This window comes from Oreochromis aureus, linkage group 3, assembly GCF_013358895.1.
Source record: "Oreochromis aureus strain Israel breed Guangdong linkage group 3, ZZ_aureus, whole genome shotgun sequence".
Lineage (NCBI taxonomy): Eukaryota > Metazoa > Chordata > Actinopteri > Cichliformes > Cichlidae > Oreochromis > Oreochromis aureus.
The window spans coordinates 38,305,062-38,329,594 of record NC_052944.1 but is presented as its reverse complement, the minus strand read 5'-3'; the positions used below and the strand labels follow the sequence as shown (position 1 = coordinate 38,329,594).

Sequence of the window (24,533 nt, the reverse complement as noted above, 5' to 3'; positions counted from 1 at the left end):
ACACACAATTCAATTCAGTTTTATTGATACAGAGATAAATTACATCAACAGTCGTCTCAATGTGTTTTATATTTGAAGGTAAAGACATTAAAATCGACAGAGGCCTATGAGTAAGCAGCTCATGAATGTGGGAAGGAAAATAAGTAATCCACTTATATGTTTCTGCCTTCGAAGCAGCCAGAGCAGAACAATGATGATATCAGAGAGGGAGAAAAAACACTCGTGGAAAAATATTTAACATAAACACAGGTGCGAGGACAATTAGAAAGATGACACATAAGAGATAAAAGTAAATAACTTTCTTCAATTATTTAAATTATGGTGACATCGAAACAACTTTATTAAAACATAGCACAGAAACCATTTTCAATTCAATTCAATTTTATTTTATTTATACAGCGCCAAATCACAAAAACAGTCGTCTCAAGGTGCTTTATATTGTAAGGTAGATCCTACAATAATACATACAGAGAAAACCCAACAACCATATGACACTATGAGCAAGCACTTTGGCGACAGTGCTAAGGAAAAACTCCCTTTTAACAGGAAGAAACTTCAGGCAGAACCAGGCTCAGGGAGGGGCGGGGCCATCTGCTGCAAGCATTTTGCAACATCGCCGAGCCAACTTCAAACATGTTCATCTCGCAGTAATGTCTTTCCGCTGATTTAGCCTCTGTGTGTAATTCACTGGTATGCTTTTTTTTTAAAAACCCATCCCCAGTCTAACCAGTTTCTCCACATTCGCCCTGCTGTTAGATAACGGCACTCTGACAAGAGAAAAAGAAGAAAGAAAGAAAGAAAGAAAGAAAGAAAGAGGCCCCTACAATCAGTCAGATGAAGCCTATGAGCAAGCAACTGGTAACGGTGGGAAAACTCCCCTTTAACAGGTAAAGCTATAACGTTTGCTTTCTTAAACGCAATCCTTTGTAAATGTAAGCCGAGCCCCTCTGGTATATCTGTTTTAACCCTTAGGCAGATTTTGCGGTTAATCTTATAACAACATAGAGGAGTGTTATAGCCTGAGAGTTATGATAACACCCCGAGGCTATTCTGCATTCACAGTACAGATTCGTGGTGCATGTGTGACTTCGATGTCTACTGAGTGAATGATTGCGACTGATCATCAGAGACATGTTGTTTTGTTGAATTTTATTTATTATTTTTCTATTTTATTTATTTATACAACAGAGACTATACATATTAACATGAGCTAATTTGAAGACCTTGTGGAATTTAGTGACTCCAAAACAATAACAACAACAACAATTCACAAAGTTAACAGTCGAGGAAGCATGAAGAAGTATTCTGAGCAGTCTAAGCGTTTGTAAACCTGTGAGCTCCACCTGACCAGCTGGTTTAACAACAGATTCTCACTCCCAAAGCGTGACAAATCTTCACGTGTGTTACCCGTGGGGAATGAAAAAGGTCTAAAAAATCCACATTACTAGATTCAAAATATGCGCTCATCAATCAGGATCTATAACAGCAGTGCGACTGCACATATTTATTTTTATAACAGGGGCGATACATGTAGTCTGCTTGTCCCAGGTGACTTAATGATAGACTCTGCAGTACTGACTCATTCAGTGGATGAATAACAACAACTCTATTTACGAGGATGAAAGTCAATTAGGCGTTTAACATTTACGGTGGGCAGTGTTGGGAAGGTTACTTTTAAAATGTATTCCACTACAGAATACTGAATACATGCCCCAAAATGTATTCTGTAACGTATTCCGTTACGTTACTCAATGAGAGTAACGTATTCTGAATACTTTGGAATACTTAATATATTATCATGCTGTTTACAACTACGTGAATGTACTATTGCTGTGATTTATTACTGTTACTGAAGGTCCGCGGCTCCGAAACGTAGTAAAGGGACCTCTGGCTAATACGTCCGGTTCCCTGTCGGGCTGTATGGGCAGAAATCTGTATGGGCAGAAATCTGTGCCATCAGAAACTGAATTTGAATAAGTTAAATTTGAATCTGAATTGTAACTTGAATAAATGCTTTTGAAAACTGAATTTGAATTAGTCGTATTTGAAATTGAATTTATGGTTTGAAAATGATCATCACTAAATTGAAATTGAATTTTATATATTGAAAATGAATTCATTTGCTTTGAAACTGCATTTCATCCTTTAAAAATTCAGCTCTCCAATAATTTCAGTTTCACTCCCACCATTCAGTTTCAGTTCTACAATTCAATTTCAGTTCCAAAATTCAGTTTTTTGGGACTTACATCCGGTTCCGGTTCAAGCGCAGATTAATAGAACTACATTTTACTAGCGCACCGAAGGTGTTACTGACGGGACTCTACAGCGTCTTGAGCTGAATTAAGACTTCAGAAGTCATTCGTCATGTCGAATGACCAGCGGATAAACTCTCAGGTTGGTAATAAATGTATTACATGTATAAGAACAAGCGTCATGTTAACAAATGATAGCCGTACAGTAACTTTTATGTTCATTGTAGCTGGTAGCTAAAAACGCTAATTTAGCCTAGTTTGCCCTGGATTTAGCTTTGACAAACAAATATGATCGACTGTTTCTAGTAGAATTCCAAAGTTGTCATCTTGTACCCTGTCAGAGCCCTGTATGCTTGCAGAGTACCGCGGTCAAGTGAGCCGTCATTTGTGAGCCGCGGTCAAGGCAGCCGCTTCCTCTCCGCCGCATAAATTTCCTTGCGCTTTTACACCAGTCTTTACGGTAGCGCCTCTTCCCGATTGAAAGCCTAGACCCGCGAACACTCACACGTGCACGCGCACACACAAATTACAATGGAACAGCCCAATACAACCATCGTGACAGTCTGGTTGCATATTCAAAAATTCATTAAAAATCATCCTTAGTAGTTGATGTCCAACTTTCAACACATCCCTCCTCTGGGACACCTACTGTATCTCTGTGCCAAGTTTCAGCCAGATTTACTGTAGAATTCCCCAGATATTAAAGCAAACTTGTATTCAATGCAATACACTCAATACAATTATGTCATTTTCAAAAATTCATTAAAAATCATCCTTAGTAGTTGATGCCCAACTTTCAACACATTCCTCCTCTGGGACACCTACTGTACCTCTGTGCCAAGTTTCAGCCAGATTTACTGTAGAATTCCCCAGATATTAAAGCAAACTTGTATTCAATGCAATACAGTCAATACGATAGAATTATGTCTATTTCAGAAATTAATTAAAAATCATCCTTAGTAGTTGATGCCCAACTTTCAACAGATTCTTACTCTGGGACACCTACTGTACCTCTGTGCCAAGTTTCAGCCAGATTTACTGTAGAATTCCAAAGATATTAAAGCAAACTTGTATTCAATGCAATACACTCAATACACTACAATTATGTCATTTTCAAAAATTCATTAAAAATCATCCTTAGTAGTTGATGCCCAACTTTCAACACATTCCTCCTCTGGGACACCTACTGTACCTCTGTGCCAAGTTTCAGACAGATTTACTGTAGAATTCCCCAGATATTAAAGCAAACTTGTATTCAATGCAATACAGTCAATACGATAGAATTATGTCTATTTCAGAAATTAATTAAAAATCATCCTTAGTAGTTGATGCCCAACTTTCAACACATTCCTCATCTGGGACACCTACTGTACCTCTGTGCCAAGTTTCAGCCAGATTTACTGTAGAGTTCCTCAGATATTAAAGCAAACTTGTATTCAATGCAATACAGTCAATACAATTATGTCAATTTCAAAAATTCATTAAAAATCATCCTTAGTAGTTGATGCACAACTTTCAACACATCCCTCCTCTGGGACACCTACTGTACCTCTGTGCCAAGTTTCAGCCAGATTTACTGTAGAATTCCAAAGATATTAAAGCAAACTTGTATTCAATGCAATACAGTCAATACACTACAGTTATGTCAATTTCAAAAATTCATTAAAAATCATCCTTAGTAGTTGAGGTCCAACTTTCAACAGATTCTTACTCTGGGACACCTACTGTACCTCTGTGCCAAGTTTCAGACAGATTTACTGTAGAATTCCTCAGATATTAAAGCAAACTTGTATTCAATGCAATACACTCAATACACTACAATTATGTCAATTTCAAAAGTTCATTAAAAATCATAGTTAATAGTTGAGGTCCAACTTTCAACAGATTCGTACTCTGGGACACCTACTGTACCTCTGTGCCAAGTTTCAGACAGATTTACTGTAGAATTCCAAAGATATTAAAGCAAACTTGTATTCAATGCAATACACTCAATACACTACAATTATGTCAATTTCAAAAATTCATTAAAAATCATAGTTAATAGTTGATGTCCAACTTTCAACAGATTCTTACTCTGGGACACCTACTGTACCTCTGTGCCAAGTTTCAGCCAGATTTACTGTAGAATTCCTCAGATATTAAAGCAAACTTGTATTCAATGCAATACAGTCAATACAATAGAATTATGTCAAATTCAAAAATTCATTAAAAATCATCGTTAATAGTTGATGTCCAACTTTCAACAGATTCTTACTCTGGGGCACCTACTGTACCTCTGTGCCAAGTTTCAGACAGATTTACTGTACAATTCCAAAGATATTAAAGCAAACTTGTATTCAATGCAATACAGTCCATACAATTATGTCAATTTCAAAAATTCATTAAAAATCATCGTTAATAGTTGATGTCCAACTTTCAACAGATTCTTACTCTGGGACACCTACTGTACCTCTGTGCCAAGTTTCAGACAGATTTACTGTAGAATTCCTCAGATATTAAAGCAAACTTGTATTCAATGCAATACAGTCAATACAATAGAATTATGTCTATTTCAGAAATTAATTAAAAATCATCCTTAGTAGTTGATGCACAACTTTCAACACATTCCTCATCTGGGACACCTACTGTACCTCTGTGCCAAGTTTCAGCCAGATTTACTGTAGAATTCCAAAGATATTAAAGCAAACTTGTATTCAATGCAATACACTCAATACACTACAATTATGTCAATTTCAAAAATTCATTAAAAATCATTGTTAATAGTTGATGTCCAACTTTCAACAGATTCTTACTCTGGGACACCTACTGTACCTCTGTGCCAAGTTTCAGCCAGATTTACTGTAGAATTCCAAAGATATTAAAGCAAACTTGTATTCAATGCAATACAGTCAATACAATAGAATTATGTCTATATCAAAAATTCATTAAAACTCATCGTTAATAGTTGATGTCCAACTTTCAACAGATTCTTACTCTGGGACACCTACTGTACCTCTGTGCCAAGTTTCAGACAGATTTACTGTAGAATTCCAAAGATATTAAAGCAAACTTGTATTCAATGCAATACACTCAATACACTACAATTATGTCAATTTCAAAAATTCATTAAAAATCATCGTTAATAGTTGATGTCCAACTTTCAACAGATTCTTACTCTGGGACACCTACTGTACCTCTGTGCCAAGTTTCAGCCAGATTTACTGTAGAATTCCTCAGATATTAAAGCAAACTTGTATTTAATGCAATACAGTCAATAGAATTATGTCAATTTCAAAAATTCATTAAAAATCATCCTTAGTAGTTGATGCCCAACTTTCAACACATTCCTCCTCTGTGACACCTACTGTACCGCTGGGCCAAGTTTCAGCCAGATTTACTGTAATATTCCTCAGAAATTACAGGAGATTTATATTCAATGCAAAACAGTCAATACAATAGAATTATGTCAATTTCAAAAATTCATTAAAAATCATCCTGAATAGTTGAGGTCCAACTTTCAACAGATTCTTACTCTGGGACACCTACTGTACCTCTGGGCCAGGTTTCATCTCAATCCGCTGCATCAATAATTGTTTAATATTGATGGATCAAAATTGTTGCTGAGAGAGTCATGACAGGGACTATAAAGAGACAGCATATTTCAGCCATATTTGCTTGTCTTCACTGACTCGCTTTGAAATCCAGATTTTAATTTTGGAATATTAGGTGTACTTGTGGTTCCTATAGAATTTTAATGTTGAACGGGAATCAGAGTCTTCATCTCTCAGGCCTCTCTTCTGTGGATGCAGCTCACATCATTCTGTACAATACGATAATTTTTAATTCTACAACTGTTTATAACCTGCATAGTTCACATTTCTGTATTTCTGTACATCTCATATTTCTGTATATTTTTTTTTATTTCATATTCTGTATAGTTTTTCATATTTATACCCTGTCCATAGCCTGTACATAGCTTGTACTCACTACAGCCTGTACATACTTATAGTTATAGCATATTCATAACATACCTTCATACCGTGTACATTGTAACATACCATAATAGACCCATTTCTGTAATATACTTACATACCTATATTATTGCTAATATATATTGTAATATATCTATATCATGGCTAACGCACTTCTGGATGGATGCAAACTGCATTTCGTTGCCTTGTACCTGTGACATGTGCAATGACAATAAAGTTGAATTCTATTCTATTATATTCTATTATATTCTATATTAATTCAGAAGACAAACACCCATCTCTGCTTTTGAGATTAGCATTAAAACATTCAGTTTTGACAAATAATACAGTTAGAGTGGATCAGGTGACCCTGAATCTTCCCTTATTTGTGCTGCAATAAGTCTAGGCTCTTGCGGGCTTCCCGTGATGTATGAATTTTTTCCTTCTTTGCTCAATCTGTGTTTATACACCTCTCTGCATTTAATCATTAGTTGGTATGTATCCCTTGCTCTCTTGCACAGTGTATATGTTGTCCTGTCTCCTTTTCATCAACCTCAGCCAGTCACAGTAGATTGCTGTCTCTCCTTGAGCCTGTTTCTGCCAGATGTTTCTATCTCTTCAAATGGAGTTTTTCCTTCCCACTCTCACTAAATGTTAGCTCATATGGGGTAATTAAATTGTTGGGGTTTTCTTTGTATTATTGTTGTGTTTTTACCCAGCAACATAAAGTGCCTTTAGGCGACTGCTGTTGTGATTTGGTGCTAAATACATAACATTTAACTGCTAACACCGGAATTAATTAAATTGTATAAATTCAAATTATATATTCATTGTGACATACTCCTTGTCTTTTGAAATACTTTATTTTCTGTTTTTGGACACCTTTTAAAACAACATTCAATATTACAGGAACAGAAGCTCTTCTATTTCATGAACTACCAAACTTACTGGTAGTAACACACACTGCAAATTGGAAACACCAGGGAACACTTAATTAAGGCACAATACACAATATATAGGTGAATTGATTTTGCCTCTTCACCACATATGACACTGGATACTGTAGCTCCTGTGAAAAATAGGCCTCAAATCAGAAGTACTTGACCCGTGGTATAATTCTCAAACACGTAGCCTAAAGCAGATAACTCGTTTGTGTGTTTGATCAGTTGAAGTCTTTGTTGTGGAGTCTGACAGCAGTAGGGAGGAAAGACCTGCAAAATCTCTCTGTCCCACACCGTGGGTGCCGCAGCCTGCCACTGAAGGAGCTGTTCAGTGCTGTTAGAGTTTCCTGCATGGGGTGGGAGGGATGAAAGCTTAGCCACCATTCTCCTGTCACTCACCACTGGGTCCAGAGGGCATCCTAGAACAGAGCTGGCCCTGCGGATCAGCCTGTTCAGTCTCTTCCTGTCCCCAGCAGAGATGCTGCCGCCCCAGCAGACCACACCATAAAAGATGGCTGCAAAACATGCTGTAGGTATTACAGGTACTGTGCTGCAGTGGTTTGTATCATATCTATCTAATAGACTCCAATTCGTTCATGTAAATGGAGAGTCTTCTTCACATGCTGAGGTTAACCCTTAGATGCACACGTGGGGTCAAAAATGACCCCAAGGGTTGTTTTTCTTCAAAATCTTTAAAATGCAAAGTTGTAATATATTCATATTCCAGGTATTCCTCATAAAACATGTTCGTAACATGAGGCCATTTGCATTTTTATTTATTTTTTCATTAATTTAAACAAAATGCAGTTTTTGTATCACTACCCCACTCTTCCACAAGTGGGGTCAAAAATGACCCCAAGCAGTTCCTATAGAATCTTCTACGAAACTTTCATTCTTAGCAACTCTGACTGTCCCACTTACACTTCTGATGGATCAGGAGTTAATTTTTACACAGTAACATACATGATTTATAGTCAAGGCTGCACATAAGTGGTCCGCAGGTGTGCATTCGCTGTCAAAATAAAAGTATTCCTGGAAATTCAGAGAATACGCGCTTCTTTTGTGGTGGAGGAACACCAAAGTAATTTCTTATGGAGCTTGCTTCTTCGACATCTTAAGAGTTCTGAACAAATCTCTGTCCTCCTCCAGAACATCTAATGTACGCAAACGAGCGTTCCAACTTCTTATCTGGTGCGTCTTTTATTTTGACAGCAAATGTGCACCTGCGGACCATTTATGTGCAGCCCTGTTTAGTTTCCTGTGCATTTCAAACATTGTCCTTTCTGATGTTTTTTTTTTTTAATATTTAAAGTAACATGGCTGCTATGAGGCCAGCTAGGATCCCTGTGGTTTATGCCCTACAAATGATCCAGGACGGATGGGATGAAGAGCCCATCGGAGGCATTGACTCATAATCTGACATCTAAGATATAGAGGACCCAGACTATTGTCTCCCCCACTAAACAAGGCCAGTTAGATACAGAGGAGTCCTCTGATGAGTCCTCTGAAGAGGAAATGGATATTGAGTCTAACAGAATGATCCTCCCTTTTACTGCTCTAGCCACAATATTCTGAATTAGTCGGCCAGGGCTTGCACCTGGGTTTAGTACTGTCTCCCCAATAGATGCATGGAAGATGTTCATGTCTGATAATATAATAGAAGAGGTGCTGACATGCACCAACATGGAGGCACGAAGAGTAGCCACAGACAGGGGAAAAGAGTGGAAAAAAGTAATCAAACATAAGCTCCTAGCCTTCATTTGATTGACCATTCTTGCAGGAAGTGAGAAGAACTGGGATGTACCAGTCAGTGTGTTTTTGGGAGTCCTCTGCATAACCCATTGTACAAGGCCACTATGTCAATTCAAAGATTTAAAGATATTCGCCATTTCTTGCACTTTGATGACAAGAGGACCAGAGCCTACTGACTGAAAACAAATCACATGGCAGCTTTCCGCTACATATGGGGCCTGTTCCTGGTCAACTGCAGGCAGAAATTCATCCTCAGTGATTGTGTTACAGTGGATGAACAACTTGTGCCTTTCAGAGGGAAGACCCAGCTTCTGCAGTATATGCAGAGCAAGCATACAAAAGTGATACAAGTGATACAAAAACTGCAATTTCTTAAAATTAATGAAAAAATAAATAAAACTGCAAAGGGCCTCATGTCACAAACATGTTTTATGAGGAATACCTCAAATATGAGAATGTTACAACTCTTCATTTTAAAGATTTTGAAGAATAACAACTGAGTTTATAGCAAAATGCATTGTTTCTATTTGGGGTCATTTTTGACCCCACTCGTGGAAGAGTGTAGGTATTGGTAGGTTGTGCATCCAAGGGTTAATTATGGAGTTCTACAGGGTTCAGTGCTAGGACCAATTCTATTTACATTATACATGCTTCCCCTAGGCAGTATCATTAGAAGACATAGCATACATTTTCACTGCTATGCTGATGACACGCAGCTCTATCTGTCCATGAAGCCAGGTAACACACACCAATTAGTTAAACTGCAGGAATGTCTTAAAGACATAAAGACCTGGATGGCCGCTAACTTTCTGCTTCTTAACTCAGATAAAACTGAGGTTATTGTACTCGGCCCTGAAAATCTTAGAAATATGGTATCTAACCAGATTCTTACTCTGGATGGCATTACCTTGGCCTCCAGTAACACTGTGAGGAACCTTGGAGTCATTTTTGACCAGGACATGTCCTTCAATGCACATATTAAACAAATATGTAAGACTGCTTTCTTCCATTTGTGCAACATCTCTTAAATTAGAAATATCCTGTCTCAGAGTGATGCTGAAAAACTAGTTCATGCATTTATTACTTCCAGGCTGGACTACTGTAATTCATTATTATCATGAAGTCCTAAAAACTCCCTGAAAAGCCTTCAGTTAATCCAAAATGCTGCATCAAGAGTCCTGACAGGGACTAGAAAGAGAGAGCAGATTTCTCCTATAATGGCTTCAGTTCATTGGCTCCCTGTTAAATCCAGAATTGAATTCAAAATACAAGGTCTTAAATAATCAGGCCCCATCCTATCTTTATGACCTTGTAGTACCATATCACCCTATTAGAGCACTTCGCTCTCACACTGCAGGCCTACTTGTTGTTCCTAGAGTATTTAAAAGTAGAATGGGAGGGAGAGCCTTCAGTTTTCAGGCCCCTCTTCTGTGGAACCAGCTTCCAGTTTGGATTCGGGAGACAGACACTATCTCTACTTTTAAGATTAGGCTTCAAACTTTCCTTTTTGATAAAGCATATAGTTAGGGCTGGACCAGGTTACCCCGAATCCTCCCTTAGTTATGTTGCAATAGACATAGGCTGCCGGGGATTCCCATGATGCACTGAAGTTTTCCTTTTCAGTCACCTTTCTCCCTCACTATGTGTTAGTAGACCTCTCTGCACTGAATCATACTTGTTATTAATCTCTGGCTCTCTTCCATAGCATGTCTTTTATCCTGTCTTCCTTCTGTCTTACCCCAATTGGTCGCAGCGGATGGCCCTGAGCCTGGTTCTGCCGGTAGTTTCTTCTTGTTAAAGGGGAGTTTTTCCTTAACACTGTCGCTAAAGTGCTTGCTTATATGGAATAATATGTTTGTTGTGTTTTTCTCTGTATGTATAATTGTAAAATCGAACTTACAATATAAAGCGCCTTGAGGTGACTGTTGTTGTGATTTGGCGCTGTATAAATAGAATAGAATAGAATAGAATAGAATAGAATAATGTACTTCAGACCGGGAGATTGGCAAAATGTATAAATAGGATGGCGATTAGGGGAATTGGAGACAGCTGCATAACACAGCAGGGATACATTGGGAATAAGAAGATAGTGGAAGTAAGACTCAACACAAGAAAGAGACAAGAGGCCACCAAACTACAGTGGCTTGCAAAAGTATTCGGCCCCCTTGAAGTTTTCCACATTTTGTCACATTACAGCCACAAACATGAATCAATTTTATTGGAATTCCACGTGAAAGACCAATACAAAGTGGTGCACACGTGAGAAGTGGAACGAAAATCATACATGATTCCAAACATTTTTTACAAATAAATAACTGCAAAGTGGGGTGTGCGTAATTATTCAGCCCCCTGAGTCAATACTTTGTAGAACCGCCTTTTGCTGCAATTACAGCTGCCAGTCTTTTAGGGTATGTCTCTACCAGCTTTGCACATCTAGAGACTGAAATCCTTGCCCATTCTTCTTTGCAAAACAGCTCCACAACTGCCCTGTGATGGCCTCAGAGGTTGTCTAAGAGAATATTGGGAGCAACAACACCATGAAGTCCAAAGAACACACCAGACAGGTCAGGGATAAAGTTATTGAGAAATTTAAAGCAGGCTTAGGCTACAAAAGATTTCCCAAGCCTTGAACATCCCACGGAGCACTGTTCAAGCCATCATTCAGAAATGGAAGGAGTATGGCACAACTGTAAACCTACCAAGACAAGGCCGTCCCACCTAAACTCACAGGCCGAACAAGGAGAGCGCTGATCAGAAATGCAGCCAAGAGGCCCATGGTGACTCTGGACGAGCTGCAGAGATCTACAGCTCAGGTGGGGAATCTGTCCATAGGACAACTATTAGTCGTGCACTGCACAAAGTTGGCCTTTATGGAAGAGTGGCAAGAAGAAAGCCATTGTTAACAGAAAACCATAAGAAGTCCCGTTTGCAGTTTGCCACAAGCCATGTGGGGACACAGCAAACATGTGGAAGAAGGTGCTCTGGTCAGATGAGACCAAAATGGAACTTTTGGCCAAAATGCAAAACGCTATGTGTGGCGGAAAACTAACACTGCACATCACTCTGAACACACCATCCCCACTGTCAAATATGGCGGTGGCAGCATCATGCTCTGGGGGTGCTTCTCTTCAGCAGGGACAGGGAAGCTGGTCAGAGTTGATGGGAAGATGGATGGAGCCAAATACAGGGCAATCTTGGAAGAAAACCTCTTGGAGTCTGCAAAAGACTTGAGACTGGGGCGGAGGTTCACCTTCCAGCAGGACAACGACCCTAAACATAAAGCCAGGGCAACAATGGAATGGTTTAAAACAAAACATATCCATGTGTTAGAATGGCCCAGTCAAAGTCCAGATCTAAATCCAATCGAGAATCTGTGGCAAGATCTGAAAACTGCTGTTCACAAACGCTGTCCATCTAATCTGACTGAGCTGGAGCTGTTTTGCAAAGAAGAATGGGCAAGAATTTCAGTCTCTAGATGTGCAAAGCTGGTAGAGAAATACCCTAAAAGACTGGCAGCTGTAATTGCAGCAAAAGGCGGTTCTACAAAGTATTGACTCAGGGGGCTGAATAATTACGCACACCCCACTTTGCAGTTATTTATTTGTAAAAAAAGTTTGGAATCATGTATGATTTTCGTTCCACTTCTCACGTGTACACCACTTTGTATTGGTCTTTCACGTGGAATTCCAATAAAATTGATTCATGTTTGTGGCTGTAATGTGACAAAATGTGGAAAACTTCAAGGGGGCCGAATACTTTTGCAAGCCACTGTAAAACACAGACTAAGACACACGAGCTTGACACAGACAAAACCATAAACAGACATGAAGACAAGACTGGCTTTAACACTAGAGTATTTTCACAAGTGTTCCATCCACTTGTGGAACGCTGAAGAAGAACTACAATAAAAAGCAATATGGAACTGAAAACAAAAGAATACATAATGTATACATATCATCAAATAATCCAGGACTCACAAACAATGATATGATGAACAGAACTATAAAGAACAAAACTGAGAAATGCTCAGTAAACTGACCAAGGACTATGTCATCATGTCATTTTTTAATATCACAGTTAATGTGTCCTGATTTGTAGATAGTGCCATCTTACAAATACCAGGAAATCCAACTGGGTGACAAGCCAGAGTTATCTGCCCGCACACCCACTGACTAGAAAAAGGGTCCAGGACTCTTCAAGCTGGGATACAGGCATAAAAGAAAAAGATTTAAACAGATAGAAAGTCATCAGGAAGGCATTGCCTGTTGTTGCTGCTGCTGTCAGACTTTTTAATTCATCCACTTGTGTCAGACACATATTGAACAGGAATAAACATGACTCACTGCACTCTCTCAGTTTGTATACCACAATGTTTGCTTAGACACCTGTATGCTTATATTGTTTATTATATCCCAGAAACATTAATGTTAAAACTTGTGTTCCTATGTCTATATATAAGTTTATTTTCATATCTCTATTAATCTATTTATAGCTCCATTCCCTCACTTCATTTTATACAATTGCTTTGTTCCTGCATGAGAGCTATTTAAAGTGGTTTCACACACAGTGCCTCCAGATGAATACAGAGTAGTTTTGGACAGCAGAGGCTGGAGAATGGTATTGCTCTCTGTGTGAAAAATAACTACTTATTTGAAATGAAGATGAATGTATGTTGTCAAGGCAAAAAAAAGTTTTTTCTTTTAAACAGTACATTGCATAATGACTGAAAATGCAACTTACTGATTATAGGGCGATCATGGCTCAAGAGTTGGCAGTTCGTCTTGTAATTGGAAGGTTGCCAGTTCGAGCCCCGGCTCCCACAGTCTCGGTCGTTGTGTCCTTGGGCAAGACACTTCACCTACTGGTGATGGCCAGAGGGGCCGATGGCGCAATATGGCAGCCTTGGTTCTGTCAGTCTGCCCCAGGGCAGCTGTGGCTACAACTGTAGCTTGTCTCCACCCGTGTGTGAATGAATAGTGGAATTGTAAAGCGCTTTGAGGGTCTCGAAAAGCGCTATATAAATGCAATCCATTATTATAAGATAGGGGAAACCTGCAGTCAGCTGAGACCGCAGAAGTCACTTGGATGAGTGACGAAACTTTACTCCCATTGAAAACGCTACGTCCAGATGTACAGAATCAAACTTTAGGGATTTAATTACCTGGTTGATTGAGCATGCATCAAGACATTCTCCGTGTTGTTTCTGAATTCTTTGTCACCTTATGAATAATGTATATAATTTTGAATAATTTCATGTAAATTTAACTATTATTAATAGAAACTGAGGAAAGAATGTAATTTGTTTTTACACTTCTTGATACTTGGATATGGGGATTGATAGGTAGTTATTTATATATTTTCATTATGTTCTGTATTTCAAACTGTAAATTAAGCTTGTTTGGTTATATTTTTTATTGCATTCTTGTATTTTTTCATGCTTGTACTTTTAATACATTTTTGATAACATAAAAATAAATCCTGAAACAAACCTGCATTTTTCAATACAAAATTCACAGATATTTTCAAAATTGATTTGGCATGCAGTGTTAGATTGGTAAAGTATAATATATTGCATTAGAAACTTTCACAGGATCAGTACTGGACTATATCAAGTTCTGTATTGCAAATGTGACTGTGGACAAAAGCATTCGGGTTTTCCCAAACCAAAAACCCTGGATGACCAGCGAGGTCTGCACACTCCTCAAAGCCCACGATGCCGACTTTAGGTCAGATGACAGAGCTCTGTACAGGTCTGCTCGAGCTGACCTGAAAAGGGGTCCCACCTGTCCAGCAACAACAAACGGGAGGTGTGGCAGGGAATGCAAGACATCATAAACCACAGAGGCAGAACTGTGAAAACAGAAAACCTGAGTGTGCAGCTGGCAGAGGAAATAAACAGCTTCTTCGCCCGCTTTGAAACACCACAACAGCAGCATTCATCTGCCTCAACCCTGCTCCCATCCTCATCCTCACCTGGTTCCTGCACTGCTCCACTCACTGTAACGTAGCACGATGTCAGATGTGTGTTCCTAGCAGTGAACCCCAGGAAGGTGGCCGGTCCAGACGGAATACGTGGTAAAGTGCTAAGAGCATGTGCCCACCAGCTCACCCTCATCTTCACCAGAATCTTCAACCTCTCACTGGATGAAGCAGACATCCCATCCTGTCTAAAACCAGCCACAATCATCCCAGTGCTAAAGAAGTCTCCCATCACCAGCCTGAACTATTATTGCCCTGTGGCCCTCACACCGGTAATCATGAAATGCTTTGAGAGACTAGTCCTTCAGCACACCAAGGATTACCTCCCCCCAGAATTCGACCCCCACCAGTTTGCATACCGCGCAAACAGATCCACAGAAGACGCCATCACCCTCCACTCGGTGCTGAGTCACCTAGAACAGCGGCAGAGCTACGTCAGAATGCTCTTCGTGGACTACAGCTCAGCCTTTAATGCAATCATCCCAGACATCCTCTGCTGACCTTCCACCACTCGCCCATTGAGAGCCTGCTAAATTATTGCATCACAGTATGGTACGGCAGCTGCACTAAGGCGGATAGAGCCAGCCCCCCAGCATGTTTGCAATGAGTAGGAGATGCTCTGTATCTCACTGTACAACTGTATAGTGACAAAGGTATTCGATTCTATTCTAAAAATTGCTATAAACAGAGGAACCCAAACTGATGAAAAATGGCGAATATTTTTTTTCAAATGACTATTTTTAGTGGATTTTTGATATAGAAGCAGAATGACAGAATGTTAAAAGAAGTTACTTTTAGTCACTCTAAGCTGGGCATTGCATTCTCTGGCTGTTCAAAGCCATGGAACTTTAGACTTTCCAAGCAAATAATGATGGCAATACTGATGTTCATTTCAGTACATTTTACTTTATGTTCATTTTCATTTTTATGATGTTTCTATTTTTACATAATTCCTCCCACATAGCAAAATTGGTATGGCCCGGATCTGTCCCACACAATGTGCTTACACATGGCCTGTGTACCACAAAGAATGACGGCCCTTTGGTGGCCCAGATCTGGTTTACCAAAAGTGGCCCACACATCGGCCAGCACAAGGCCAGTTGCAGACACCCTGCTGGCCCAGAACACTTTCAGCTCTGGCCCCAGATGTCAGCCTAATCTGTACCTTAATCAAGCCATGTAATAACAACATGTGCTGGAACATAATAGTGCAAAAGTAACATGACAAAACTCTGTTCAGACAGTGAATGGACTGATTCGTATATAGCGCTTTTTTACTCTCCCATATTACTCAAAGTGCTCTATACAACATGTCACATTCACCCAATCACACACACTTTCTCTAAACTGAGTGTTTCCTAACTACATTCACACTCTTGACACGCAGACTGGAGGAGCCAGTGATCGAACCACTAACCTTCCGATCAGTAGGTGACCTGCCCTACCTCCTGAGCTACAGCTACCAGGTGGTAAACATGAGTAAACCCTCACTATGTTTTGGATAAAGTGTACACTCACAAACTTGACAAACCTGCATTTGAAACATTGGCTACCATAGCAGTATAGTATTGCAACATGGCATTTGGATCTTTTAACTAAAACAGGAAAATAGGAACATAAATAGTGCCATCATTGCCAGACCTGGCCCACATCTGGTTGACATACACCCTGCCATGACACCAGTCAGTCAGAAGTGCCAGCTTGATGCCGGATCCGGGCCAGACCTGTTTTCTATGAGCCTGGGCCACATACAGCGAACCACAATCAGGCCAGATATAGCATGCCATCACATAAACAGTGCCATCTACGCCAGGCCTGGCCCATATCTGGATGACATACCACTTACCATGCCAGAAATCAGCCAGCAGTGCCGGCTTGACACCAGATCCAGGCAAGACCCGTCTGCTATGTGGGATGACTTGTTCTTTTGGCGTTTTAGTTGTGGATTATGTTTGGGCTGTGTCTCTTGCCCTTTCAGTATAGTATTGTTTTCTTGTGCTTCTAAGTGTCTCTTTGTTTCCACTATGTTTCTTTTTAGGTTATGTAGTATGGGTTAGGGATATTTTGTATGTTGTTTTTGTTTAATAAAACCGCTTTTTGGATTATTCCCTGATGTGCCTGAGTTCTGTTATTTAGTGTCACTTTGAAAGGCACACAGCCAGCCTTGACAATGGCCTGTAAATGGTAAATGGCCTGTATTTATATAGCGCTTTTACTACTCCCAAAGGACCCCAAAGCGCTTTACATATCCAGTCATTCACCCATTCACACACACATTCATACACAGCCAGCCTTGACAAATAATTGTTCTTTCAATTTTTGATAAAGATTACAGTGGATTGAGATGTAACTTGGCCCAGAGGTACAGTATGTCGCCCAGAGGAAGACGGTGTTGAAAGTTGGACCTCAACTATTCAGGATGATTTTTAATGAATTTTTGAAATTGACATAATTCTATTGTATTGGACTGTATTGCATTGAATACAAGTTTGCTTTAATATCTGAGGAATTCTACAGTAAATCTGGATGAAACTTGGCCCAGAGGTACAGTAGGTGTCCCAGAGGAGGAATGTGTTGAAAGTTAGGCATCAACTACTAAGGATGATTTTTAATGAATTTTTGAAATTGACATAATTCTATTGTATTGACTGTATTGCATTGAATACAAGTTTGCTTTAATATCTGAGGAATTCTACAGTAAATCTGGCTGAAACTTGGCACACAGGTACAGTAAGTGTCCCAGAGGAGGAATGTGTTGAAAGTTGGACATCAACTATTAACAATGATTTTTAATGAATTTGTGAAATTGACATAATTCTATTGTATTGACTGTATTGCATTAAATACAAGTTTGCTTTAATATCTGAGGAATTCTACAGTAAATATTGATGGAACTTGGCACAGCGGTACAGTAGGTGTCCCAGAGGAGGGATGTGTTGAAAGTTGGACCTCAACTATTCAGGATGATTTTTAATGAATTTTTGAAAATGACATAATTGTATTGACTGTATTGCATTGAATACAAGTTTGCTTTAATATCTGAGGAATTCTACAGTAAATCTGGCTGAAACTTGGCCCAGAGGTACAGTAGGTGGCCCAGAGTAAGAATCTGTTGAAAGTTGGACCTCAACTATTAACAATGATTTTTAATGAATTTTTGAAAATGACATAATTCTATTGTATTGACTGTATTGCACTGAATATAAATCTCCTGTAATTTCTGAGGAATATTACAGTGAATCTGGATGGAACTTGGCACAGAGGTACAGTAGGTGTCCCAGAGTAAGAATCTGTTGAAAGTTGGACATCAACTACTAAGGATGATTTTTAATTAATTTTTGAAAATTACATAATTGTAGTGTATGGACTGTATTGCATTGAATACAAGTTTGCTTTAATATCTGAGGAATTCTACAGTAAATCTGGCTGAAACTTGGCACAGAGGTACAGTAGGTGTCCCAGAGTAAGAATCTGTTGAAAGTTGGACCTCAACTATTCAGGATGATTTCTAATTAATTTTTGAAATTGACATAATTCTATTGTATTGACTGTATTGCATTAAATACAAGTTTGCTTTAATATCTGAGGAATTCTACAGTAAATCTGGCTGAAACTTGGCACAGAGGTACAGTAGGTGTCCCAGAGTAAGAATCTGTTGAAAGTTGGACATCAACTATTCAGGATGATTTTTAATGAATTTTTGAAATTGACATAATTCTATTGTATTGACTGTATTGCATTGAATACAAGTTTGCTTTAATATCTGAGGAATTCTACAGTAAATCTGGCTGAAACTTGGCACAGAGGTACAGTAGGTGTCCCAGAGGAGGGATGTGTTGAAAGTTGGACCTCAACTATTCAGGATGATTTTTAATGAATTTTTGAAAATGACATAATTGTATTGACTGTATTGCATTGAATACAAGTTTGCTTTAATATCTGAGGAATTCTACAGTAAATCTGGATGAAACTTGGCCCAGAGGTACAGTAGGTGGCCCAGAGTAAGAATCTGTTGAAAGTTGGACCTCAACTACTAAGGATGATTTTTAATGAATTTTTGAAATTGACATAATTGTATTGACTGTATTGCATTAAATACAAGTTTGCTTTAATATCTGAGGAATTCTACAGTAAATCTGGCTGAAACTTGGCACAGAGGTACAGTAGGTGTCCCAGAGGAGGAATCTGTTGAAAGTTGGACATCAACTACTAAGGATGATTTTTAATGAATTTTTGAATATGCAACCAGACTGTCACGATGGTTGTATTGGGCTGTTCCATTGTAATTTGTGTGTGCGCGTGCACGTGTGAGTGTGCGCGCGCGTGCACGTGCTCGCGGGTCTAGGCTTTCAATCGGGATATAAAGCGAAAAGGCGCTACCTTAAAGACTGGTGTAAAAGCGCAAGGAAATTTATGCGGCGGATAAGAAGCGGCTGGCTTGACCGCGGCTCACAAATGACGGCTCACTTGACCGCGGTACAGTACGGAAACATGCAAAACGGTGTCCAAACCTTTGTATTTGAGCTTTATTTATGTCTTACACAGCATCCCAACTCTTTAGCTAACTTGATAACTTTAGCTAAAGTGAATAGTTAGTCTAATTTATTAGTACAGCATTACTGGATCACCTCTGTTTGAAGTGATATGATACAACAGTGATACAACTATCACTGTTTAACTATCATAATAATTCTTAGGGTACTGAGTGCATGCTTAATTAGTTGTTTTTTTAAAAAACATACTGCTCCATTGCTATGTTTGACAGGCTGAAGTTGTCATGTCACCTCCTAAATCGACCATCTTTTACAGGTATTTTGTGCCAGAAATGGAGTGTCCACTGAAGACTGAAGATACTGAATCTCTACGCCTTGCCATTGATCCCTCTTGTGCCTTCATCTAGACAAGAGACATTAACTTAACCACTCTCACATGCTCTGTTCCTACATCACCTTCCCTGACAGTCGTAGCTTGACTCATCTGAGGGTGAAATTATAAGAATGTGTTATTTTGCAAAGTGCTCTCTAGGGTTCCTAAATAAAATATGGCATTGAGGTCATTTCTTTTGAATTAATCCCTTCTTCTGAAATATATGTGTATATATATAAGAACCTCTCCTGGTTTTAATGGCACTTTGGATTTCCTTACTTTCTGTTCCACTCCCAACCCCAAATAGATGCTGACACAGTAACATGGAAGAGGGAAAGAAGTTGGAAAGGACTACTATAAATAAACCTAATGCCTAACAATGAAAAATGTAAAATAAGAACAATAATAATAATAATAAAGATAAAAGATGAAGTAACAAGTTTTTAGTTTTTTGTTTATTCCAAATGATCATCCAGATGTCTGTGACATATGATGACAAACACCATAATGGAAGGCCTTTGTCATCACATGCTTAAACTCATCATATATTTTTGCATATGCTGAACAGGCAGTCAGACATGCTGTAACTGTGGGGTAGAAAACTGCATGAACACCATACGGCAGGGGTCTCAAACTCCAGTCCTCGAGGGCCGCTGTCCTGCAACTTTGCAACACACCTAGTAGATCATTAGCAAGAGTATAGAACTTGAATGCATGCTGAGTTGGCAATTCAGCCATTTGATTCACGTTACAGCAGCTCATGAGTGAATGAACATGGTGCAATAAAAGTATTTTAGAAGTACATATTTCCAAATACATTTACTTGAGTAGGTAGGGTTAGGGGTTGCCACCTCAGCATGCAGTCAAGTTCTATACTCTTGCTAATAACCTACTAATTGTATTCAGGTGTGTTGCACCAGGGACACATGGAAAAGTTGCATGACACCGACCCTCGAGGACTGGAGTTTGAGACTTCTGTCATACGGAATATGACAGGTGTGGTTGAACTGCATGAAGACTCTGAAGTTTCTCTTCTCTTCTGGCAGGACAGGAATGTCGCCTTGTCCTGTGAGCTACCGTAAGGATGTACTTGGAGTAGAACTGGACTGTCACCGGCCTCAGGCTCTTCACCTTTTCAAAGACAAAGCAGTCATTTAGATAAAATATTAGATATTGTTTACCTGTAAATGCACAAAGAGAATTTAGAAATGTAATTATTGTCAAGAGTGAACAAGCACTGATAGTGTAATTTACAGCTGTGGCCAAACGTTTAGAGAATGAGAAGTGTTGTTTATTTACAAAGTTTGCTGTTTCAGTGATAGTTGTATATCATATTATATCACTTCAAACAGAGGTGATCCAGTAATGCTGTACTAATAAATTAGACTATTCACTTTAGCTAAAGTTATTAAGTTAGCTAAAGAGTTGGGATGCTGTGTAAGACATAAATAAAGCTCAAATACAAAGGTTTGGACACCGTTTTGCATGTTTCCCTACTGTAGGGGTCTCTGCAAGCATACAGGGCTCTGACAGGGTACAAGATGACAACTTTGGAATTCTACTAGAAACAGTCGATCATATTTGTTTGTCAAAGCTAAATCCAGGGCAAACTAGGCTAAATTAGCGTTTTTAGCTACCAGCTACAATGAACATAAAAGTTACTGTACGGCTATCAATTGTTAACATGACGCTTGTTCTTATACATGTAATACATTTATTACCAACCTGAGAGTTTATCCGCTGGTCATTCGACATGACGAATGACTTCTGAAGTCTTAATTCAGCTCAAGACGCTGTAGAGTCCCGTCAGTAACACCTTCGGTGCGCTAGTAAAATGTAGTTCTATTAATCTGCGCTTGAACCGGAACCGGATGTAAGTCCCAAAAAACTGAATTGTAGAACTGAAATTGAATGGTGGGAGTGAAACTGAAATTATTGGAGAGCTGAATTTTTAAAGGATGAAATGCAGTTTCAAAGCAAATGAATTCATTTTCAATATATAAAATTCAATTTCAATTTAGTGATGATCATTTTCAAACCATAAATTCAATTTCAAATACGACTAATTCAAATTCAGTTTTCAAAAGCATTTATTCAAGTTACAATTCAGATTCAAGTTTAACTTATTCAAATTCAGTTTCTGATGGCACAGATTTCTGCCCATAGAACTTATCCTAAACGTAGAAATGAGCAGCAACATTCAGACTATGAGAAACATTTGATAATATTCAATTCAATTCAATTCAATTTTATTTATAGCGCCAAATCACAACAAAAGTCGCCTCAAGGCTCCTCAGCGTTTCAATTTTAAACACAGAGCAGCTCTTTGACTGACTGACACACAGATTTTGAGCTTGTTTCCTCAAAATATAAACAAATAGTCTCCACGTGCCGAACATCCTGGTTTTATCGACAGAACTTCGATAGAGAATAATACAGAAACGTCAGTAGCGAAGGCATTAAAGGTAGACAGATACGCACTTTTACAGCGACTCTGTGTTAACATTTGTAAAGTGACTCGCTGAAAACATAAATCCATAAATCTCACCTGTACAACAAGATGAGGACAGGACAGCGGCGAGCAGGAGCAGGCGGACAAACCACAGCGACCTGTTCAAACAGGCATCAAAACAAACTTTGTTGACTTCGTCCATGGTTCCTCCTCAGAGAGCAGCTCGACACAGACGAGACTGTTTTAGTTCAAGTCGCAAACCGAGAAGAAGGCGGGATCAGGGCCATAATTTCATCATGCAGTCTGATAATTTTACACATTTATAGCGCTTAGTAGATCAACAATCAAAGTACTTCCTCTTATACAGGTAGGTTTCCTTACATCATCTATTATAAGCTCATTAATAATCATTAATTTGAAAGTAGCTTTGTAATGCTGGACGGTATAGCGCTTTATATAGTACAATATGACTCATTCATCCATTCACACAGTCATACACGCAACTTTTTTTAACACCTAAGTGCTTTCTGTATTTCTGTCTGCTTTCTGTTTCAACGCTGGTTCATCTCTTGATTTTTGAGCCTTATAATACTTGAATGATTTATAGGTCAGTGTTAAGGTTTCATATAGTTTGCACATCTGTTGTTGACCAGTGTGCTGCGACTAAAGGAGATGTCCACATTTTAACTGGCTTATGAACATGATACATTTTCTATTATTCCAGAAAACAATTATTGATTCAATCTCATTAACATTATACCAGTGCAGCTGTTCTGCTATCAGCAGCTTGAATTTATAGTCTGAGTGTAGCTGACGCTGAAATGTTTGTGTTGGTTGCCATGACAACACCAGTAGCGCATCTGAGATCGTTATGTTGTTTTCTGTTTGTTTTCGTTATTTGGTACTCATGTTTGTGTACATTTGCAGTAGGAAAAGATAATCTGTGATCCAGCAATACATCCTGCTTGTAAGAAACGTTTTGTTAAAACATTATTGTGAAGTAGTCACTTCCTGTGAGTCGCGGGAACCGGAAGTTGTGCGCGGGAGAGACAAGACAGAGCGGTAACACGGCGGACTTTTTGGAATGTACATCTTTTCTACTGCTGGTTTTACAAGGCGTACACGGTAAAAAGCATTACGCTGTTATTTGTTTAACACTTGTGCACTTTGTGAAAAGAAATATGTCGCTGAGATGAATATATGTGCTATTGATATTATTTTTTACTTGTTTCTAGTTTTCACGGTGCTCCATGATTGTGAGCGGAATAAAAGTATTGTGGACATCAGTACGAAGCGTGGATTCTTTCGACCAGAGTAGATACAGTGAAAACGTGTCCCAATCCATCTGGAGGCTTCGGTGTGCAAAGCTCTTCTCATCCTGCAGCAAGCTACAGGTCTCGGTTTACAACGCGCTTCTCATCCTGCAGCAAGCTACAGGTCTTGGTTGCTTCTCATCCTGCAGTGAGCTACAGGCTTCAGTGGACACTTGCTTTGCATTTTGTAACAACCAATCAGGAGCTGCAGATTCAGCGGACGCTCCAAGAAGCGGTTTCAAGAAGCGTGAGTCCTCATTACGCAGTTATTATGCCTCCTGTGTTGATGGATAGAACATGAGCTGCAAATTTGCTATAATGGACAAGAAATTAATAGTGTTCAAATTTCAGACTGTGTAAAAAAAAAAAAAAAAAAAAAAAAGGACAATCTGTTGAAGTTCTGAAAATTATTGTTGTTTTCTTACCTATTGTTTGCAAGCTTTAAAAAGGCTGAAACTGAAGTTTTATTTGCTGTCATACGTAAGAATCTAAGCTAAGGTGCCTTTGTGTTAATTTTAATAATTGTCCGCCTATTATATCCATTCCATTCTTGTAATTACCTTAGATATCTTGTCCTCTTCATAAGATACCCCCTTTAAAGTCTAAAATGTCTAAAGATGGTCATAGTCACCCTGATGTTATGTCAGAAGTACAAGATGCAGGGGATTTGGAAGAGGAAAAAGTGTAGTGTCTGAGAAATCTGAGACAAAAACAAGAAAATCCTCTCGTGAAAGGCGATTAACGCCAAAAATGCAGGAACTGAAAGATCAAGAGTTAACTCAAAAGGAGAAGAGGTTCAAAGCAACATATGAGAAATGGAAAAGCAACATAAGAGACATTCGCACAAGGTTAAAGCAAGTATGCTCTGAGAGTGACATGTATAACATGATGGATGAGGCTGAGAAGCTAGAGTCTGAATTAAAGGAACAGTATGACAGAATTCGACTCCAAACCTCACCAAGTCAAGAAATTCAAGAAAGATCGATGCGTGCTCAGCCGTGACGGCTGACTTGCTGCAGCTGATGAGA

At 39.0% G+C, this 24,533-nt stretch overlaps 2 long non-coding RNA genes across 2 annotated transcripts; one reads left to right on the top strand and one right to left on the bottom strand.

Annotated features, from left to right (window-relative positions):
• Positions 1 to 20,829: 20,829 nt before the first annotated feature.
• Positions 20,830 to 22,430, bottom strand: LOC120437835. Its single transcript, XR_005611435.1, has 3 exons — positions 22,289 to 22,430; positions 21,466 to 21,641; positions 20,830 to 20,871 (listed from the first exon to the last, which is right to left on the bottom strand). It is a non-coding gene; the product is annotated as an uncharacterized LOC120437835 (long non-coding RNA).
• Positions 22,431 to 23,007: 577 nt separating this feature from the next.
• Positions 23,008 to 23,887, top strand: LOC120437716. The gene is made up of 2 exons (XR_005611364.1): positions 23,008 to 23,317; positions 23,428 to 23,887. It is a non-coding gene; the product is annotated as an uncharacterized LOC120437716 (long non-coding RNA).
• The last annotated feature ends 646 nt before the right edge of the window (positions 23,888 to 24,533 follow it).